The sequence below is a fragment of the Ascaphus truei genome, chromosome 21 (genome assembly GCF_040206685.1).
Source record: "Ascaphus truei isolate aAscTru1 chromosome 21, aAscTru1.hap1, whole genome shotgun sequence".
NCBI lineage: Eukaryota > Metazoa > Chordata > Amphibia > Anura > Ascaphidae > Ascaphus > Ascaphus truei.
Genome location: NC_134503.1, coordinates 25,046,723 through 25,069,510, shown reverse-complemented (window position 1 = coordinate 25,069,510; position 22,788 = coordinate 25,046,723). Strand labels below are relative to the sequence as shown.

Genomic DNA, 22,788 nt, shown 5'->3' with positions numbered 1-22,788 from the left:
TCAAACTGCACCTCCAAACTGCACCTCCAAACTGCACCTCAAACTGCACCTCAAACTGCACCTCAAACTGCACCTCAAACTGCACCTCCAAACTGCACCTCAAACTGCACACTCAAACTGCACCTCCAAACTGCACCTCCAAACTGCACCTCCAAACTGCACCTCAAACTGCACCTCCAAACTGCACCTCCAAACTGCACTCCAAACTGCACCTCCAAACTGCACCTCCAAACTGCACCTCCAAACTGCACCTCCAAACTGCACCTCCAAACTGCACCTCCAAACTGCACCTCCAAACTGCACCTCCAAACTGCACCTCCAAACTGCACCTCCAAACTGCACCTCCAAACTGCACCTCCAAACTGCACCTCCAAACTGCACCGCCAAACTGCACCTCAAACTGCACCTCAAACTGCACCTCCAAACTGCACCTCCAAACTGCACCTCCAAACTGCACCTCCAAACTGCACCTCCAAACTGCACCTCAAACTGCACCTCCAAACTGCACCTCCAAACTGCACCTCAAACTGCACCTCAAACTGCGTCTGTTTGCCCTGATAACGCCCCCCGCTCACATCTTCTCCCCCCCGCTCACATCTTTCCCCTCCCCCCGCTCACATCTCCCCCCCGCTCACATCTTTCCCCTCCCCCCCGCTCACATCTCCCCCCCGCTCACATCTCCCCCCCGCTCACATCTCCCCCCCGCTCACATCTCCCCCCCGCTCACATCTCTCCCCCCCGCGCACATCTCCCCCCCGCTCACATCTCTCCCCCCGCTCACATCTCCCCCCCGCTCACATCTCTCCCCCCCGCGCACATCTTCTCCCCCCCGCTCACATCTTCTCCCCCCGCTCACATCTTCCCCCCCCCGCTCACATCTTCCCCCCCCGCTCACATCTCCCCCCGCTCACATCTTCTCCTCTTCTCCCCCCCGCTCACATCTTCTCCCCTGCCGCTCACATCTTCTCCCCCCCCGCTCACATCTTCTCCCCCCCGCTCACATCATCCCCCCCTGCTCACATCTTCTCCCCCCCGCGCACATCTCCTCCCCCCCGCTCACATCTTCCCCCCCCCGCGCACATCTTCTCCCCCCCGCTCACATCTCCCCCCCCGCGCACATCTTCTCCCCCCCGCGCACATCTTCTCCCCCCCGCTCACATCTTCTCCCCCCTCGCACATCTTCTCCCCCCCGCTCACATCTTCCCCCCCCCGCTCACATCTCCCCCCGCTCACATCTTCTCCTCTTCTCCCCCCCGCGCACATCTTCTCCCCCCCCGCTCACATCTTCTCCCCTGCCGCTCACATCTTCTCCCCCCCCGCTCACATCTTCTCCCCCCCGCTCACATCATCCCCCCCGCTCACATCATCCCCCCCCTGCTCACATCTTCTCCCCCCCGCGCACATCTCCTCCCCCCCGCTCACATCTTCCCCCCCCCCGCGCACATCTTCTCCCCCCCGCTCACATCTTCTCCCCCCCCGCGCACATCTTCTCCCCCCCGCGCACATCTCCTCCCCCCCGCTCACATCTTCCCCCCCCCCCGCTCACATCTTCTCCCCCCCCGCTCACATCTTCTCCCCCCCCGCTCACATCTTCTCCCCCCCGCTCACATCTTCTCCCCCCCGCTCACATCTTCTCCCCCCCGCTCACATCTTCTCCCCCCCCGCTCACATCTTCTCCCCCCCGCGCACATCATCTCCCCCCCGCTCACATCTTCTCCCCCCCGCTCACATCTTCTCCCCCCCGCTCACATCTTCTCCCCCCCCGCTCACATCTTCTCCCCCCCGCTCACATCTTCTCCCCCCCGCTCACATCTTCTCCCCCCCGCTCACATCTTCTCCCCCCCGCTCACATCTTCTCCCCCCCGCGCACATCATCTCCCCCCCGCTCACATCTTCTCCCCCCCGCTCACATCTTCTCCCCCCCCCGCTCACATCTACTCCCCCCCGCTCACATCATCTCCCCCCCGCTCACATCATCTCCCCCCCCCGCTCACATCATCTCCCCCCCCTCGCTCACATCTTCTCCCCCCGCTCACATCTTCTCCCCACCCGCGCACATCTTCTCCCCCCCGCTCACATCTTCTCCCCCCCGCTCACATCTCCCCCCGCTCACATCTCCCCCCGCTCATATCTTCTCCCCCCCCCGCTCACATCTCTCCCCCCGCTCACATCTCTCCCCCCCCTCACATCTTCTCCCCCCCACTCACATCTCCCCCCCGCTCACATCTTCTCCCCCCACCCTGCTCACATCTCCCCCCGCTCACATCTTTCCCCCCCCCGCTCACATCTTCTTCCCCCTTGCTCACATCTTCCACCCCCGCTCACATTTCCCCCCCCTTCTCACATCTTCTCCCCCCCGCTCACATCTTTCCCCCCCGCTAACATCTTCTCCCCCCCCGCTCACATCTCCCCCCACTCACATCTCCCCCCGCTCACATCTCCCTCCCCCCGCTCACGTCTCCCCGCTCACGTCTCCCTCCCCCGCTCACATCTCCCCGCTCACGTCTCCCTCCCCCGCTCACGTCTCCCTCCCCCGCTCACATCTCCCCGCTCATGTCTCCCTCTCCCCGCTCACGTCTCCCTCTCCCCGCTCACGTCTCCCTCTCCCCGCTCACGTCTCCCTCCCCCCGCTCACGTCTCCCTCTCCCCGCTCACGTCTCCCTCTCCCCGCTCACGTCTCCCTCTCCCCGCTCACGTCTCCCTCCCCCCGCTCACGTCTCCCTCCCCCCGCTCACGTCTCCCTCCCCCCGCTCACGTCTCCCTCCCCCCGCTCACGTCTCCCTCTCCCCGCTCACGTCTCCCTCCCCCCGCTCACGTCTCCCTCCCCCCGCTCACGTCTCCCTCCCCCCGCTCACGTCCCCCTCCCCCCGCTCACGTCCCCCTCCCCCCGCTCACGTCTCCCTCTCCCCGCTCACGTCTCCCTCCCCCGCTCACGTCTCCCTCCCCCCGCTCACGTCTCCCTCTCCCCGCTCACGTCTCCCTCCCCCCACTCACGTCCCCCTCCCCCCGCTCACGTCCCCCTCCCCCGCTCACGTCTCCCTCTCCCCGCTCACGTCTCCCTCCCCCGCTCACGTCTCCCTCCCTTCCGCTCACGTCTCCCTCCCCCCGCTCACGTCTCCCTCCCTTCCGCTCACGTCTCCCTCCCCCCGCTCACGTCTCCCTCCCCCGCTCACGTCTCCCTCCCCCCGCTCACGTCTCCCTCCCCTCCGCTCACGTCTCCCTCCCCCCGCTCACGTCTCCCTCCCCTCCGCTCACGTCTCCCTCCCCCCGCTCACGTCTCCCTCCCCCCGCTCACGTCTCCCTCCCCTCCGCTCACGTCTGCCTCCCCCCGCTCACGTCTCCCTCCCCTCCGCTCACCTCTCCCTCTCTCCGCTCACGTCTCCCTCTCTCCGCTCACGTCTCCCTCTCCTCCGCTCACACCTCCCTCCCCCCGCTCACGTCTCCCTCTCCCCGCTCACCTCTCCCTCTCTCCGCTCACATCTCCCTCTCTCCGCTCACGTCTCCCTCCCCCCGCTCACGTCTCCCTCCGCTCACGTCTCCCTCCCCTCCGCTCACGTTTCCCTCCCCCCGCTCACGTCTCCCTCCCCCCGCTAACGTCTCCCTCCCCCCCGCTCACGTCTCCCTCACCCCGCTCACATTTTCCTCCCTCCGATCACATCTCCCTCCTCTCACATCTCCCGCCCACTCACATTTCCCCCCGCTCACATCTCTCTCCCCGCTCACATCTCTCTCCCCCGCTCACATTATTCTCCCCCTCCGCTCACATTTTCCTCCCCCCGCTCACATCTCTCTCCCCCGCTCACATCTCTCTCCCCCGCTCACATCTCTCTCCCCCGCTCACATCTCTCTCCCCCGCTCACATCTCTCTCCCCCGCTCACATCTCTCTCCCCCGCTCACATCTCTCTCCCCCGCACATATCTTCCCCCCGTTTCCCATCTCCCCCCCCCCTTATTTGCAGTGTTAGCGCTGTTATTGTGTTTCGTCGGGCGTAGGATAACTCGCAGTGTGAGCGCTGTTATACTGTATCTCCCGGCGTAGGATAACTCGCAGTGTGACGCTGTTATACTGTATCTCCCGGCGTAGGATAACTCGCAGTGTGACGCTGTTATACTGTATCTCCCGGCGTAGGATAACTCGCAGTGTGACGCTGTTATACTGTATCTCCCGGCGTAGGATAACTCGCAGTGTGACGCTGTTATACTGTATCTCCCGGCGTAGGATAACTCGCAGTGTGAGCGCTGTTATACTGTATCTCCCGGCGTAGGATAACTCGCAGTGTGAGCGCTGTTATAACGTATCTCCCGGCGTAGGATAACTCGCAGTGTGAGCGCTGTTATAACGTATCTCCCGGCGTAGGATAACTCGCAGTGTGAGCGCTGTTATAACGTATCTCCCGGCGTAGGATAACTCGCAGTGTGAGCGCTGTTATACTGTATCTCCCGGCGTAGGATAACTCGCAGTGTGACGCTGTTATACTGTATCTCCCGGCGTATGATAACTCGCAGTGTGAGCGCTGTTATACTGTATCTCCCGGCGTAGGATAACTCGCAGTGTGAGCGCTGTTATACTGTATCTCCCGGCGTAGGATAACTCGCAGTGTGAGCGCTGTTATAACGTATCTCCCGGCGTAGGATAACTCGCAGTGCTAGCGCTGTTATACTGTATCTCCCGGCGTAGGATAACTCGCAGTGTGAGCGCTGTTATACTGTATCTCCCGGCGTAGGATAACTTGCAGTGTGAGCGCTGTTATAACGTATCTCCCGGCGTAGGATAACTCGCAGTGTGAGCGCTGTTATACTGTATCTCCCGGCGTAGGATAACTCGCAGTGTGAGCGCTGTTATAACGTATCTCCCGGCGTAGGATAACTCGCAGTGTGAGCGCTGTTATACTGTATCTCCCGGCGTAGGATAACTCGCAGTGTGAGCGCTGTTATACTGTATCTCCCGGCGTAGGATAACTCGCAGTGTGACGCTGTTATACTGTATCTCCCGGCGTAGGATAACTCGCAGTGTGAGCGCTGTTATAACGTATCTCCCGGCGTAGGATAACTCGCAGTGTGACGCTGTTATAATGTATCTCCTGGCGTAGGATAACTCGCAGTGTGAGCGCTGTTATACTGTATCTCCCGGCGTAGGATAACTCGCAGTGTGAGCGCTGTTATAACGTATCTCCCGGCGTAGGATAACTCGCAGTGTGAGCGCTGTTATACTGTATCTCCCGGCGTAGGATAACTCGCAGTGTGAGCGCTGTTATACTGTATCTCCCGGCGTAGGATAACTCGCAGTGTGAGCGCTGTTATAACGTATCTCCCGGCGTAGGATAACTCGCAGTGTGAGCGCTGTTATAACGTATCTCCCGGCGTAGGATAACTCGCAGTGTGAGCGCTGTTATACTGTATCTCCCGGCGTAGGATAACTCGCAGTGTGAGCGCTGTTATAACGTATCTCCCGGCGTAGGATAACTCGCAGTGTGAGCGCTGTTATAACGTATCTCACGGCGTAGGATAACTCTCAGTGTGACGCTGTTATACTGTATCTCCCGGCGTAGGATAACTCGCAATGTGACGCTGTTATAACGTATCTCCCGGCGTAGGATAACTCTGTGTGACGCTGTTATACTGTATCTCCCGGCGTAGGATAACTCGCAGTGTGAGCGCTGTTATAACATATCTCCCGGCGTAGGATAACTCGCTGTGTGAGCGCTGTTATAACGTATCTCCCGGCGTAGGATAACTCGCAGTGTGAGCGCTGTTATACTGTATCTCCCGGCGTAGGATAACTCGCAGTGTGAGCGCTGTTATAACGTATCTCCCGGCGTAGGATAACTCGCAGTGTGAGCGCTGTTATAACGTATCTCCCGGCGTAGGATAACTCGCAGTGTGAGCGCTGTTATACTGTATCTCCCGGCGTAGGATAACTCGCAGTGTGAGCGCTGTTATAACGTATCTCCCGGCGTAGGATAACTCGCAGTGTGAGCGCTGTTATAACGTATCTCACGGCGTAGGATAACTCTCAGTGTGACGCTGTTATACTGTATCTCCCGGCGTAGGATAACTCGCAATGTGACGCTGTTATACTGTATCTCCCGGCGTAGGATAACTCGCAGTGTGAGCGCTGTTATACTGTATCTCCCGGCGTAGGATAACTCGCAGTGTGAGCGCTGTTATAACGTATCTCCCGGCGTAGGATAACTCGCAGTGTGAGCGCTGTTATACTGTATCTCCCGGCGTAGGATAACTCGCAGTGTGACGCTGTTATACTGTATCTCCCGGCGTAGGATAACTCGCAGTGTGAGCGCTGTTATACTGTATCTCCCGGCGTAGGATAACTCGCAGTGTGAGCGCTGTTATACTGTATCTCCCGGCGTAGGATAACTCGCAGTGTGAGCGCTGTTATACTGTATCTCCCGGCGTAGGATAACTCGCAGTGTGAGCGCTGTTATAACGTATCTCCCGGCGTAGGATAACTCGCAGTGTGACGCTGTTATAACGTATCACCCGGCGTAGGATAACTCGCAGTGTGAGCGCTGTTATACTGTATCTCCCGGCGTAGGATAACTCGCAGTGTGACGCTGTTATAACGTATCACCCGGCGTAGGATAACTCGCAGTGTGAGCGCTGTTATAACGTATCTCCCGGCGTAGGATAACTCACAGTGTGAGCGCTGTTATACTGTATCTCCCGGCGTAGGATAACTCGCAGTGTGAGCGCTGTTATACTGTATCTCCCGGCGTAGGATAACTCGCAGTGTGAGCGCTGTTATACTGTATCTCCCGGCGTAGGATAACTCGCTGTGTGAGCGCTGTTATACTGTATCTCCCGGCGTAGGATAACTCGCAGTGTGAGCGCTGTTATACTGTATCTCCCGGCGTAGGATAACTCGCAGTGTGACGCTGTTATACTGTATCTCCCGGCGTAGGATAACTCGCAGTGTGACGCTGTTATAACGTATCTCCCGGCGTAGGATAACTCGCAGTGTGAGCGCTGTTATACTGTATCTCCCAGCGTAGGATAACTCGCAGTGTGACGCTGTTATACTGTATCTCCCGGCGTAGGATAACTCGCAGTGTGACGCTGTTATAACGTATCTCCCGGCGTAGGATAACTCGCAGTGTGAGCGCTGTTATACTGTATCTCCCGGCGTAGGATAACTCGCAGTGTGAGCGCTGTTATAACGTATCTCCCGGCGTAGGATAACTCGCAGTGTGAGCGCTGTTATACTGTATCTCCCGGCGTAGGATAACTCGCAGTGTGAGCGCTGTTATACTGTATCTCCCGGCGTAGGATAACTCGCAGTGTGAGCGCTGTTATACTGTATCTCCCGGCGTAGGATAACTCGCAGTGTGAGCGCTGTTATACTGTATCTCCCGGCGTAGGATAACTCGCAGTGTGAGCGCTGTTATACTGTATCTCCCGGCGTAGGATAACTCGCAGTGTGAGCGCTGTTATACTGTATCTCCCGGCGTAGGATAACTCGCAGTGTGAGCGCTGTTATACTGTATCTCCCGGCGTAGGATAACTCGCAGTGTGAGCGCTGTTATAACGTATCTCCCGGCGTAGGATAACTCGCAGTGTGAGCGCTGTTATACTGTATCTCCCGGCGTAGGATAACTCGCAGTGTGAGCGCTGTTATACTGTATCTCCCGGCGTAGGATAACTCGCCGTGTGAGCACTGTTATACTGTATCTCCCGGCGTAGGATAACTCGCAGTGTGAGCGCTGTTATACTGTATCTCCCGGCTTAGGATAACTCGCAGTGTGAGTGCTGTTATACTGTATCTCCCGGCGTAGGATAACTCGCAGTGTGACGCTGTTATACTGTATCTCCCGGCGTAGAATAACTCGCAGTGTGAGCGCTGTTATACTGTATCTCCCGGCGTAGGATAACTCGCAGTGTGAGCGATGTTATAACGTATCTCCCGGCGTAGGATAACCCGCAGTTTGAGCGCTGTTATACTGTATCTCCCGGCGTAGGATAACTCGCAGTGTGACGCTGTTATACTGTATCTCCCGGCGTAGGATAACTCGCAGTGTGAGCGATGTTATAACGTATCTCCCGGCGTAGGATAACTCGCAGTGTGAGCGCTGTTATACTGTATCTCCCGGCGTAGGATAACTCGCAGTGTGACGCTGTTATACTGTATCTCCCGGCGTAGGATAACTCGCAGTGTGAGCGCTGTTATACTGTATCTCCCGGCGTAGGATAACTCGCAGTGTGACGCTGTTATAACGTATCTCCCGGCGTAGGATAACTCGCAGTGTGAGCGCTGTTATACTGTATCTCCCGGCGTAGGATAACTCGCAGTGTGAGCGCTGTTATACTGTATCTCCCGGCGTAGGATAACTCGCAGTGTGAGCGCTGTTATACTGTATCTCCCGGCGTAGGATAACTCGCCGTGTGAGCGCTGTTATAACGTATCTCCCGGCGTAGGATAACTCGCAGTGTGACGCTGTTATACTGTATCTCCCGGCGTAGCATAACTCGCAGTGTGAGCGCTGTTATACTGTATCTCCCGGCGTAGGCTAACTCGCAGTGTGAGCGCTGTTATAACGTATCTCCCAGCGTAGGATAACTCGCCGTGTGAGCGCTGTTATACTGTATCTCCCGGCGTAGGATAACTCGCCGTGTGAGCGCTGTTATACTGTATCTCCCGGCGTAGGATAACTCGCCGTGTGAGCGCTGTTATACTGTATCTCCCGGCGTAGGATAACTCGCAGTGTGAGCGCTGTTATACTGTATCTCCCGGCGTAGGATAACTCGCAGTGTGACGCTGTTATACTGTATCTCCCGGCGTAGGATAACTCGCAGTGGGAGCGCTGTTATACTGTATCTCCTGGCGTAGGATAACTCGCAGTGTGACGCTGTTATAACGTATCTCCCGGCGTAGGATAACTCGCAGTGTGAGCGCTGTTATAACGTATCTCCCGGCGTAGGATAACTCGCAGTGTGAGCGCTGTTATACTGTATCTCCCGGCGTAGGATAACTCGCCGTGTGAGCGCTGTTATAACGTATCTCCCGGCGTAGGATAACTCGCAGTGTGACGCTGTTATACTGTATCTCCCGGCGTAGGATAACTCGCAGTGTGAGCGCTGTTATACTGTATCTCCCGGCGTAGGATAACTCGCCGTGTGAGCGCTGTTATACTGTATCTCCCGGCGTAGGATAACTCGCCGTGTGAGCGCTGTTATACTGTATCTCCCGGCGTAGGATAACTCGCAGTGTGAGCGCTGTTATACTGTATCTCCCGGCGTAGGATATCTCGCAGTGTGAGCGCTGTTATACTGTATCTCCCGGCGTAGGATAACTCGCAGTGTGAGCGCTGTTATACTGTATCTCCCGGCGTAGGATAACTCGCAGTGTGACGCTGTTATACTGTATCTCCCGGCGTAGGATAACTCGCAGTGGGAGCGCTGTTATACTGTATCTCCTGGCGTAGGATAACTCGCAGTGTGACGCTGTTATAACGTATCTCCCGGCGTAGGATAACTCGCAGTGTGAGCGCTGTTATAACGTATCTCCCGGCGTAGGATAACTCGCAGTGTGAGCGCTGTTATACTGTATCTCCCGGCGTAGGATAACTCGCCGTGTGAGCGCTGTTATAACGTATCTCCCGGCGTAGGATAACTCGCAGTGTGACGCTGTTATACTGTATCTCCCGGCGTAGGATAACTCGCAGTGTGAGCGCTGTTATACTGTATCTCCCGGCGTAGGATAACTCGCCGTGTGAGCGCTGTTATACTGTATCTCCCGGCGTAGGATAACTCGCCGTGTGAGCGCTGTTATACTGTATCTCCCGGCGTAGGATAACTCGCAGTGTGAGCGCTGTTATACTGTATCTCCCGGCGTAGGATATCTCGCAGTGTGAGCGCTGTTATACTGTATCTCCCGGCGTAGGATAACTCGCAGTGTGAGCGCTGTTATACTGTATCTCCCGGCGTAGGATAACTCGCAGTGTGAGTGCTGTTATACTGTATCTCCCGGCGTAGGATAACTCGCAGTGTGACGCTGTTATACTGTATCTCCCGGCGTAGGATAACTCGCAGTGTGAGCGCTGTTATACTGTATCTCCCGGCGTAGGATAACTCGCAGTGTGACGCTGTTATACTGTATCTCCCGGCGTAGGATAACTCGCAGTGTGAGCGCTGTTATACTGTATCTCCCGGCGTAGGATAACTCGCAGTGTGACGCTGTTATAACGTATCTCCCGGCGTAGGATAACTCGCAGTGTGAGCGCTGTTATACTGTATCTCCCGGCGTAGGATAACTCGCAGTGTGAGCGCTGTTATACTGTATCTCCCGGCGTAGGATAACTCGCAGTGTGAGCGCTGTTATACTGTATCTCCCGGCGTAGGATAACTCGCCGTGTGAGCGCTGTTATAACGTATCTCCCGGCGTAGGATAACTCGCCGTGTGACGCTGTTATACTGTATCTCCCGGCGTAGCATAACTCGCAGTGTGAGCGCTGTTATACTGTATCTCCCGGCGTAGGCTAACTCGCAGTGTGAGCGCTGTTATAACGTATCTCCCAGCGTAGGATAACTCGCCGTGTGAGCGCTGTTATACTGTATCTCCCGGCGTAGGATAACTCGCCGTGTGAGCGCTGTTATACTGTATCTCCCGGCGTAGGATAACTCGCCGTGTGAGCGCTGTTATACTGTATCTCCCGGCGTAGGATAACTCGCAGTGTGAGCGCTGTTATACTGTATCTCCCGGCGTAGGATAACTCGCAGTGTGACGCTGTTATACTGTATCTCCCGGCGTAGGATAACTCGCAGTGGGAGCGCTGTTATACTGTATCTCCTGGCGTAGGATAACTCGCAGTGTGACGCTGTTATAACGTATCTCCCGGCGTAGGATAACTCGCAGTGTGAGCGCTGTTATAACGTATCTCCCGGCGTAGGATAACTCGCAGTGTGAGCGCTGTTATACTGTATCTCCCGGCGTAGGATAACTCGCCGTGTGAGCGCTGTTATAACGTATCTCCCGGCATAGGATAACTCGCAGTGTGACGCTGTTATACTGTATCTCCCGGCGTAGGATAACTCGCAGTGTGAGCGCTGTTATACTGTATCTCCCGGCGTAGGATAACTCGCCGTGTGAGCGCTGTTATACTGTATCTCCCGGCGTAGGATAACTCGCCGTGTGAGCGCTGTTATACTGTATCTCCCGGCGTAGGATAACTCGCAGTGTGAGCGCTGTTATACTGTATCTCCCGGCGTAGGATATCTCGCAGTGTGAGCGCTGTTATACTGTATCTCCCGGCGTAGGATAACTCGCAGTGTGAGCGCTGTTATACTGTATCTCCCGGCGTAGGATAACTCGCAGTGTGAGTGCTGTTATACTGTATCTCCCGGCGTAGGATAACTCGCAGTGTGACGCTGTTATACTGTATCTCCCGGCGTAGGATAACTCGCAGTGTGAGCGCTGTTATACTGTATCTCCCGGCGTAGGATAACTCGCAGTGTGAGCGCTGTTATACTGTATCTCCCAGCGTAGGATAACTCGCAGTGTGAGCGCTGTTATACTGTATCTCCCGGCGTAGGATAACTCGCAGTGTGACGCTGTTATACTGTATCTCCCGGCGTAGGATAACTCGCAGTGTGAGCGCTGTTATACTGTATCTCCCGGCGTAGGATAACTCGCAGTGTGAGCGCTGTTATAACGTATCTCCCGGCGTAGGATAACTCGCAGTGTGAGCGCTGTTATAACGTATCTCCCGGCGTAGGATAACTCGCAGTGTGAGCGCTGTTATACTGTATCTCCCGGCGTAGGATAACTCGCAGTGTGAGCGCTGTTATAACGTATCTCCCGGCGTAGGATAACTCGCAGTGTGAGCGCTGTTATACTGTATCTCCCGGCGTAGGATAACTCGCAGTGTGAGCGCTGTTATAACGTATCTCCCGGCGTAGGATAACTCACAGTGTGAGCGCTGTTATACTGTATCTCCCGGCGTAGGATAACTCGCAGTGTGAGCGCTGTTATACTGTATCTCCCGGCGTAGGATAACTCGCAATGTGAGCGCTGTTATAACGTATCTCCCGGCGTGGGATAACTCGCAGTGTGAGCGCTGTTATAACGTATCTCCCGGCGTAGGATAACTCGCAGTGTGAGCGCTGTTATACTGTATCTCCCGGCGTAGGATAACTCTCAGTGTGACGCTGTTATACTGTATCTCCCGGCGTAGGATAACTCGCAGTGTGAGCGCTGTTATAACGTATCTCCCGGCGTAGGATAACTCGCAGTGTGAGCGCTGTTATACTGTATCTCCCGGCGTAGGATAACTCGCAGTGTGAGCGCTGTTATAACGTATCTCCCGACGTAGGATAACTCGCAGTGTGAGCACTGTTATAACGTATCTCCCGGCGTAGGATAACTCGCAGTGTGAGCGCTGTTATACTGTATCTCCCGGCGTAGGATAACTCGCAGTGTGAGCGCTGTTATACTGTATCTCCCGGCGTAGGATAACTCGCAGTGTGAGCGCTGTTATACTGTATCTCCCGGCGTAGGATAACTCGCAGTGTGAGCGCTGTTATAACGTATCTCCCGGCGTAGGATAACTCGCAGTGTGAGCGCTGTTATACTGTATCTCCCGGCGTAGGATAACTCGCAGTGTGAGCGCTGTTATACTGTATCTCCCGGCGTAGGATAACTCGCAGTGTGAGCGCTGTTATACTGTATCTCCCGGCGTAGGATAACTCGCCGTGTGAGCGCTGTTATAACGTATCTCCCGGCGTAGGATAACTCGCCGTGTGACGCTGTTATACTGTATCTCCCGGCGTAGCATAACTCGCAGTGTGAGCGCTGTTATACTGTATCTCCCGGCGTAGGCTAACTCGCAGTGTGAGCGCTGTTATAACGTATCTCCCAGCGTAGGATAACTCGCCGTGTGAGCGCTGTTATACTGTATCTCCCGGCGTAGGATAACTCGCCGTGTGAGCGCTGTTATACTGTATCTCCCGGCGTAGGATAACTCGCCGTGTGAGCGCTGTTATACTGTATCTCCCGGCGTAGGATAACTCGCAGTGTGAGCGCTGTTATACTGTATCTCCCGGCGTAGGATAACTCGCAGTGTGACGCTGTTATACTGTATCTCCCGGCGTAGGATAACTCGCAGTGGGAGCGCTGTTATACTGTATCTCCTGGCGTAGGATAACTCGCAGTGTGACGCTGTTATAACGTATCTCCCGGCGTAGGATAACTCGCAGTGTGAGCGCTGTTATAACGTATCTCCCGGCGTAGGATAACTCGCAGTGTGAGCGCTGTTATACTGTATCTCCCGGCGTAGGATAACTCGCCGTGTGAGCGCTGTTATAACGTATCTCCCGGCATAGGATAACTCGCAGTGTGACGCTGTTATACTGTATCTCCCGGCGTAGGATAACTCGCAGTGTGAGCGCTGTTATACTGTATCTCCCGGCGTAGGATAACTCGCCGTGTGAGCGCTGTTATACTGTATCTCCCGGCGTAGGATAACTCGCCGTGTGAGCGCTGTTATACTGTATCTCCCGGCGTAGGATAACTCGCAGTGTGAGCGCTGTTATACTGTATCTCCCGGCGTAGGATATCTCGCAGTGTGAGCGCTGTTATACTGTATCTCCCGGCGTAGGATAACTCGCAGTGTGAGCGCTGTTATACTGTATCTCCCGGCGTAGGATAACTCGCAGTGTGAGTGCTGTTATACTGTATCTCCCGGCGTAGGATAACTCGCAGTGTGACGCTGTTATACTGTATCTCCCGGCGTAGGATAACTCGCAGTGTGAGCGCTGTTATACTGTATCTCCCGGCGTAGGATAACTCGCAGTGTGAGCGCTGTTATACTGTATCTCCCAGCGTAGGATAACTCGCAGTGTGAGCGCTGTTATACTGTATCTCCCGGCGTAGGATAACTCGCAGTGTGACGCTGTTATACTGTATCTCCCGGCGTAGGATAACTCGCAGTGTGAGCGCTGTTATACTGTATCTCCCGGCGTAGGATAACTCGCAGTGTGAGCGCTGTTATAACGTATCTCCCGGCGTAGGATAACTCGCAGTGTGAGCGCTGTTATAACGTATCTCCCGGCGTAGGATAACTCGCAGTGTGAGCGCTGTTATACTGTATCTCCCGGCGTAGGATAACTCGCAGTGTGAGCGCTGTTATAACGTATCTCCCGGCGTAGGATAACTTGCAGTGTGAGCGCTGTTATACTGTATCTCCCGGCGTAGGATAACTCGCAGTGTGAGCGCTGTTATAACGTATCTCCCGGCGTAGGATAACTCACAGTGTGAGCGCTGTTATACTGTATCTCCCGGCGTAGGATAACTCGCAGTGTGAGCGCTGTTATACTGTATCTCCCGGCGTAGGATAACTCGCAATGTGAGCGCTGTTATAACGTATCTCCCGGCGTGGGATAACTCGCAGTGTGAGCGCTGTTATAACGTATCTCCCGGCGTAGGATAACTCGCAGTGTGAGCGCTGTTATACTGTATCTCCCGGCGTAGGATAACTCTCAGTGTGACGCTGTTATACTGTATCTCCCGGCGTAGGATAACTCGCAGTGTGAGCGCTGTTATAACGTATCTCCCGGCGTAGGATAACTCGCAGTGTGAGCGCTGTTATACTGTATCTCCCGGCGTAGGATAACTCGCAGTGTGAGCGCTGTTATAACGTATCTCCCGACGTAGGATAACTCGCAGTGTGAGCACTGTTATAACGTATCTCCCGGCGTAGGATAACTCGCAGTGTGAGCGCTGTTATACTGTATCTCCCGGCGTAGGATAACTCGCAGTGTGAGCGCTGTTATACTGTATCTCCCGGCGTAGGATAACTCGCAGTGTGAGCGCTGTTATACTGTATCTCCCGGCGTAGGATAACTCGCAGTGTGAGCGCTGTTATAACGTATCTCCCGGCGTAGGATAACTCGCAGTGTGAGCGCTGTTATACTGTATCTCCCGGCGTAGGATAACTCGCAGTGTGAGCGCTGTTATACTGTATCTCCCGGCGTAGGATAACTCGCAGTGTGACGCTGTTATAACGTATCTCCCGGCGTAGGATAACTCGCAGTGTGAGCGCTGTTATACTGTATCTCCCGGCGTAGGATAACTCGCAGTGTGACGCTGTTATACTGTATCTCCCGGCGTAGGATAACTCGCCGTGTGAGCGCTGTTATAACGTATCTCCCGGCGTAGGATAACTCGCAGAGTGACGCTGTTATACTGTATCTCCCGGCGTAGCATAACTCGCAGTGTGAGCGCTGTTATACTGTATCTCCCGGCGTAGGATAACTCGCAGTGTGAGCGCTGTTATAACGTATCTCCCAGCGTAGGATAACTCGCCGTGTGAGCGCTGTTATACTGTATCTCCCGGCGTAGGATAACTCGCCGTGTGAGCGCTGTTATACTGTATCTCCCGGCGTAGGATAACTCGCAGTGTGAGCGCTGTTATACTGTATCTCCCGGCGTAGGATAACTCGCAGTGTGAGTGCTGTTATACTGTATCTCCCGGCGTAGGATAACTCGCAGTGTGACGCTGTTATACTGTATCTCCCGGCGTAGGATAACTCGCAGTGTGAGCGCTGTTATACTGTATCTCCCGGCGTAGGATAACTCGCAGTGTGAGCGATGTTATAACGTATCTCCCGGCGTAGGATAACTCGCAGTGTGAGCGCTGTTATACTGTATCTCCCGGCGTAGGATAACTCGCAGTGTGACGCTGTTATACTGTATCTCCCGGCGTAGGATAACTCGCAGTGTGAGCGATGTTATAACGTATCTCCCGGCGTAGGATAACTCGCAGTGTGAGCGCTGTTATACTGTATCTCCCGGCGTAGGATAACTCGCAGTGTGAGCGCTTTTGTACTGTATCTCCCGGCGTAGGATAACTCGCAGTGTGAGTGCTGTTATACTGTATCTCCCGGCGTAGGATAACTCGCAGTGTGAGCGCTGTTATACTGTATCTCCCGGTGTAGGATAACTCGCAGTGTGAGCGCTGTTATAACGTATCTCCCAGCGTAGGATAACTCGCAGTGTGAGCGCTGTTATAACGTATCTCCCGGCGTAGGATAACTCGCCGTGTGAGCGCTGTTATACTGTATCTCCCGGCGTAGGATAACTCGCCGTGTGAGCGCTGTTATACTGTATCTCCCGGCGTAGGATAACTCGCCGTGTGAGCGCTGTTATACTGTATCTCCCGGCGTAGGATATCTCGCAGTGTGAGCGCTGTTATACTGTATCTCCCGGCGTAGGATAACTCGCAGTGTGAGCGCTGTTATACTGTATCTCCCGGCGTAGGATAACTCGCAGTGTGAGTGCTGTTATACTGTATCTCCCGGCGTAGGATAACTCGCAGTGTGACGCTGTTATACTGTATCTCCCGGCGTAGGATAACTCGCAGTGTGAGCGCTGTTATACTGTATCTCCCGGCGTAGGATAACTCGCAGTGTGAGCGCTGTTATACTGTATCTCCCGGCGTAGGATAACTCGCAGTGTGACGCTGTTATAACGTATCTCCCGGCGTAGGATAACTCGCAGTGTGAGCGATGTTATAACGTATCTCCCGGCGTAGGATAACTCGCAGTGTGAGTGCTGTTATACTGTATCTCCCGGCGTAGGATAACTCGCAGTGTGACGCTGTTATACTGTATCTCCCGGCGTAGGATAACTCGCAGTGTGAGCGCTGTTATACTGTATCTCCCGGCGTAGGATAACTCGCAGTGTGAGCGCTGTTATACTGTATCTCCCAGCGTAGGATAACTCGCAGTGTGAGCGCTGTTATACTGTATCTCCCGGCGTAGGATAACTCGCAGTGTGACGCTGTTATACTGTATCTCCCGGCGTAGGATAACTCGCAGTGTGAGCGCTGTTATACTGTATCTCCCGGCGTAGGATAACTCGCAGTGTGAGCGCTGTTATAACGTATCTCCCGGCGTAGGATAACTCGCAGTGTGAGCGCTGTTATAACGTATCTCCCGGCGTAGGATAACTCGCAGTGTGAGCGCTGTTATACTGTATCTCCCGGCGTAGGATAACTCGCAGTGTGAGCGCTGTTATAACGTATCTCCCGGCAGGATAACTCGCAGTGTGAGCGCTGTTATACTGTATCTCCCGGCGTAGGATAACTCGCAGTGTGAGCGCTGTTATACTGTATCTCCCGGCGTAGGATAACTCGCAGTGTGAGCGCTGTTATAACGTATCTCCCGGCGTAGGATAACTCGCAGTGTGAGCGCTGTTATAACGTATCTCCCGGCGTAGGATAACTCGCAGTGTGAGCGCTGTTATACTGTATCTCCCGGCGTAGGATAACTCGCAGTGTGAGCGCTGTTATACTGTATCTCCCGTCGTAGGATAACTCGCAGTGTGAGCGCTGTTATACAGTATCTCCCCGCGTAGGATAACTCGCAGTGTGACGCTGTTATACTGTATCTCCCGGCGTAGGATAACTCGCAGTGTGAGCGCTGTTATACGTATCCTCCCGGCGTAGGATAACTCGCAGTGTGAGCGCTGTTATACTGTATCTCCCGGCGTAGGATAACTCGCAGTGTGAGCGCTGTTATACTGTATCTCCCGGCGTAGGATAACTCGCAGTGTGAGCGCTGTTATAACGTATCTCCCGGCGTAGGATAACTCGCCGTGTGAGCGCTGTTATACTGTATCTCCCGGCGTAGGATAACTCGCAGTGTGAGCGCTGTTATACTGTATCTCCCGGCGTAGGATAACTCGCAGTGTGAGCGCTGTTATAACGTATCTCCCGGCGTAGGATAACTCGCAGTGTGAGCGCTTGTTATACTGTATCTCCCGGCGTAGATAACTCGCAGTGTGGGCTGTTATAACGTATCTCCCGGCGTAGGATAACTCGCAGTGTAGAGCGCTGTTATACTGTATCTCCGGCGTAGGATAACTCGCAGTGTGAGCGCTGTTATACTGTATCTCCCGGCGTAGGATAACTCGCAGTGTGAGCGCTGTTATAACGTATCTCCCGGCGTAGGATAACTCGCAGTGTGAGCGCTGTTATAACTGTATCTCCCGGCGTAGGATAACTCGCCAGTGTGAGCGCTGTTTATACTGTATCTCCCGGCGTAGGATAACTCGCAGTGTGAGCGCTGTTATAACGTATCTCCCGGCGTAGGATAACTCGCAGTGTGACGCTGTTATACTGTATCTCCCGGCGTAGGCATAACTCGCAGTGTGAGCGCTGTTATACTGTATCTCCCGGCGTAGGATAACTCGCAGTGTGAGCGCTGTTATAACTGGTATCTCCCGGCGTAGGATAACTCGCAGTGTGAGCGCTGTTATACTGTATCTCCCGGCGTAGGATAACTCGCCGTGTGAGCGCTGTTATACTGTATCTCCCGGCGTAGGATAACTCGCCAGTTGTGAGCGCTGTTATACTGTATCTCCCGGCGTAGGATAACTCGCAGTGTGAGTCGCTGTTATACTGTATCTCCCGGCGTAGGATAACTCGCAGTTTATACTGTATCTCCCGGCGTAGGATAACTCGCCGTGTGAGCGCTGTTATACTGTATCTCCCGGCGTAGGATAACTCGCCGTGTGAGCGCTGTTATACTGTATCTCCCGGCGTAGGATAACTCGCAGTGTGAGTGCTGTTATACTGTATCTCCCGGCGTAGGATAACTCGCAGTGTGAGCGCTGTTATACTGTATCTCCCGGCGTAGGATAACTCGCAGTGTGAGTGCTGTTATACTGTATCTCCCGGCGTAGGATAACTCGCAGTGTGACGCTGTTATACTGTATCTCCCGGCGTAGGATAACTCGCAGTGTGAGCGCTGTTATACTGTATCTCCCGGCGTAGGATAACTCGCAGTGTGAGCGATGTTATAACGTATCTCCCGGCGTAGGATAACTCGCAGTGTGAGCGCTGTTATACTGTATCTCCCGGCGTAGGATAACTCGCAGTGTGACGCTGTTATACTGTATCTCCCGGCGTAGGATAACTCGCAGTGTGAGCGATGTTATAACGTATCTCCCGGCGTAGGATAACTCGCAGTGTGAGCGCTGTTATACTGTATCTCCCGGCGTAGGATAACTCGCAGTGTGAGCGCTGTTATACTGTATCTCCCGGCGTAGGATAACTCGCAGTGTGACGCTGTTATACTGTATCTCCCGGCGTAGGATAACTCGCAGTGTGACGCTGTTATACTGTATCTCCCGGCGTAGGATAACTTGCAGTGTGAGCGCTGTTATACTGTATCTCCCGGCGTAGGATAACTCGCAGTGGGAGCGCTGTTATACTGTATCTCCTGGCGTAGGATAACTCGCAGTGTGACGCTGTTATAACGTATCTCCCGGCGTAGGATAACTCGCAGTGTGAGCGCTGTTATAACGTATCTCCCGGCGTAGGATAACTCGCAGTGTGAGCGCTGTTATACTGTATCTCCCGGCGTTGGATAACTCGCCGTGTGAGCGCTGTTATAACGTATCTCCCGGCGTAGGATAACTCGCAGTGTGACGCTGTTATACTGTATCTCCCGGCGTAGGATAACTCGCAGTGTGAGCGCTGTTATACTGTATCTCCCGGCGTAGGATAACTCGCAGTGTGAGCGCTGTTATACTGTATCTCCCGGCGTAGGATAACTCGCCGTGTGAGCGCTGTTATACTGTATCTCCCGGCGTAGGATAACTCGCAGTGTGAGCGCTGTTATACTGTATCTCCCGGCGTAGGATAACTCGCAGTGTGAGCGCTGTTATACTGTATCTCCCGGCGTAGGATAACTCGCAGTGTGAGTGCTGTTATACTGTATCTCCCGGCGTAGGATAACTCGCAGTGTGACGCTGTTATACTGTATCTCCCGGCGTAGGATATCTCGCAGTGTGAGCGCTGTTATACTGTATCTCCCGGCGTAGGATAACTCGCAGTGTGAGCGCTGTTATACTGTATCTCCCAGCGTAGGATAACTCGCAGTGTGAGCGCTGTTATACTGTATCTCCCGGCGTAGGATAACTCGCAGTGTGAGCGCTGTTATACTGTATCTCCCGGCGTAGGATAACTCGCAGTGTGAGCGCTGTTATAACGTATCTCCCGGCGTAGGATAACTCGCAGTGTGAGCGCTGTTATAACGTATCTCCCGGCGTAGGATAACTCGCAGTGTGAGCGCTGTTATACTGTATCTCCCGGCGTTGGATAACTCGCCGTGTGAGCGCTGTTATAACGTATCTCCCGGCGTAGGATAACTCGCAGTGTGACGCTGTTATACTGTATCTCCCGGCGTAGGATAACTCGCAGTGTGAGCGCTGTTATACTGTATCTCCCGGCGTAGGATAACTCGCAGTGTGAGCGCTGTTATACTGTATCTCCCGGCGTAGGATAACTCGCCGTGTGAGCGCTGTTATACTGTATCTCCCGGCGTAGGATAACTCGCAGTGTGAGCGCTGTTATACTGTATCTCCCGGCGTAGGATAACTCGCAGTGTGAGCGCTGTTATACTGTATCTCCCGGCGTAGGATAACTCGCAGTGTGAGTGCTGTTATACTGTATCTCCCGGCGTAGGATAACTCGCAGTGTGACGCTGTTATACTGTATCTCCCGGCGTAGGATATCTCGCAGTGTGAGCGCTGTTATACTGTATCTCCCGGCGTAGGATAACTCGCAGTGTGAGCGCTGTTATACTGTATCTCCCAGCGTAGGATAACTCGCAGTGTGAGCGCTGTTATACTGTATCTCCCGGCGTAGGATAACTCGCAGTGTGAGCGCTGTTATACTGTATCTCCCGGCGTAGGATAACTCGCAGTGTGAGCGCTGTTATAACGTATCTCCCGGCGTAGGATAACTCGCAGTGTGAGCGCTGTTATAACGTATCTCCCGGCGTAGGATAACTCGCAGTGTGAGCGCTGTTATACTGTATCTCCCGGCGTAGGATAACTCGCAGTGTGAGCGCTGTTATAACGTATCTCCCGGCGTAGGATAACTCGCAGTGTGAGCGCTGTTATACTGTATCTCCCGGCGTAGGATAACTCGCAGTGTGAGCGCTGTTATAACGTATCTCCCGGCGTAGGATAACTCACAGTGTGAGCGCTGTTATACTGTATCTCCCGGCGTAGGATAACTCGCAGTGTGAGCGCTGTTATACTGTATCTCCCGGCATAGGATAACTCTCAGTGTGACGCTGTTATACTGTATCTCCCGGCGTAGGATAACTCGCAGTGTGAGCGCTGTTATAACGTATCTCCCGGCGTAGGATAACTCGCAGTGTGAGCGCTGTTATACTGTATCTCCCGGCGTAGGATAACTCGCAGTGTGAGCGCTGTTATAACGTATCTCCCGACGTAGGATAACTCGCAGTGTGAGCGCTGTTATAACGTATCTCCCGGCGTAGGATAACTCGCAGTGTGAGTGCTGTTATACTGTATCTCCCGGCGTAGGATAACTCGCAGTGTGAGCGCTGTTATAACGTATCTCCCGGCGTAGGATAACTCGCAGTGTGAGCGCTGTTATACTGTATCTCCCGGCGTAGGATAACTCGCAGTGTGAGCGCTGTTATAACGTATCTCCCGGCGTAGGATAACTCGCAGTGTGAGCGCTGTTATACTGTATCTCCCGGCGTAGGATAACTCGCAGTGTGAGCGCTGTTATACTGTATCTCCCGGCGTAGGATAACTCGCTGTGTGAGTGCTGTTATAACGTATCTCCCGGCGTAGGATAACTCGCAGTGTGAGCGCTGTTATACTGTATCTCCCGGCGTAGGATAACTCGCAGTGTGACGCTGTTATACTGTATCTCCCGGCGTAGGATAACTCGCAGTGTGACGCTGTTATAACGTATCTCCCGGCGTAGGATAACTCGCAGTGTGAGCGCTGTTATACTGTATCTCCCAGCGTAGGATAACTCGCAGTGTGACGCTGTTATACTGTATCTCCCGGCGTAGGATAACTCGCAGTGTGACGCTGTTATAACATATCTCCCGGCGTAGGATAACTCGCAGTGTGAGCGCTGTTATACTGTATCTCCCGGCTTAGGATAACTCGCAGTGTGAGCGCTGTTATAACGTATCTCCCGGCGTAGGATAACTCGCAGTGTGAGCGCTGTTATAACGTATCTCCCGGCGTAGGATAACTCGCAGTGTGAGCGCTGTTATAACGTATCTCCCGGCGTAGGATAACTCGCAGTGTGAGCGCTGTTATACTGTATCTCCCGGCGTAGGATAACTCGCAGTGTGAGCGCTGTTATACTGTATCTCCCGGCGTAGGATAACTCGCAGTGTGAGCGCTGTTATAACGTATCTCCCGGCGTAGGATAACTCGCAGTGTGAGCGCTGTTATAACGTATCTCCCGGCGTAGGATAACTCGCAGTGTGAGCGCTGTTATACTGTATCTCCCGGCGTAGGATAACTCGCAGTGTGAGCGCTGTTATACTGTATCTCCCGGCGTAGGATAACTCGCAGTGTGAGCGCTGTTATAACGTATCTCCCGGCGTAGGATAACTCGCAGTGTGACGCTGTTATAACGTATCTCCCGGCGTAGGATAACTCGCAGTGTGACGCTGTTATACTGTATCTCCCGGCGTAGGATAACTCGCAGTGTGAGCGCTGTTATACTGTATCTCCCGGCGTAGGATAACTCGCAGTGTGACGCTGTTATAACGTATCTCCCGGCGTAGGATAACTCGCAGTGTGACGCTGTTATACTGTATCTCCCGGCGTAGGATAACTCGCAGTGTGACGCTGTTATACTGTATCTCCCGGCGTAGGATAACTCGCAGTGTGAGCGCTGTTATAACGTATCTCCCGGTGTAGGATAACTCGCAGTGTGAGCGCTGTTATACTGTATCTCCCGGCGTAGGATAATTCGCAGTGTGAGC

General features: G+C 54.2%; 1 protein-coding gene across 6 annotated transcripts in view; it reads left to right on the top strand.

Moving 5' to 3' along the window:
• Nucleotides 1–22,788, top strand: part of NR6A1 (nuclear receptor subfamily 6 group A member 1) — a 290,975-nt gene that overhangs the window by 227,500 nt on the left and 40,687 nt on the right. The gene's annotated exons all lie outside the window — the stretch shown is intronic.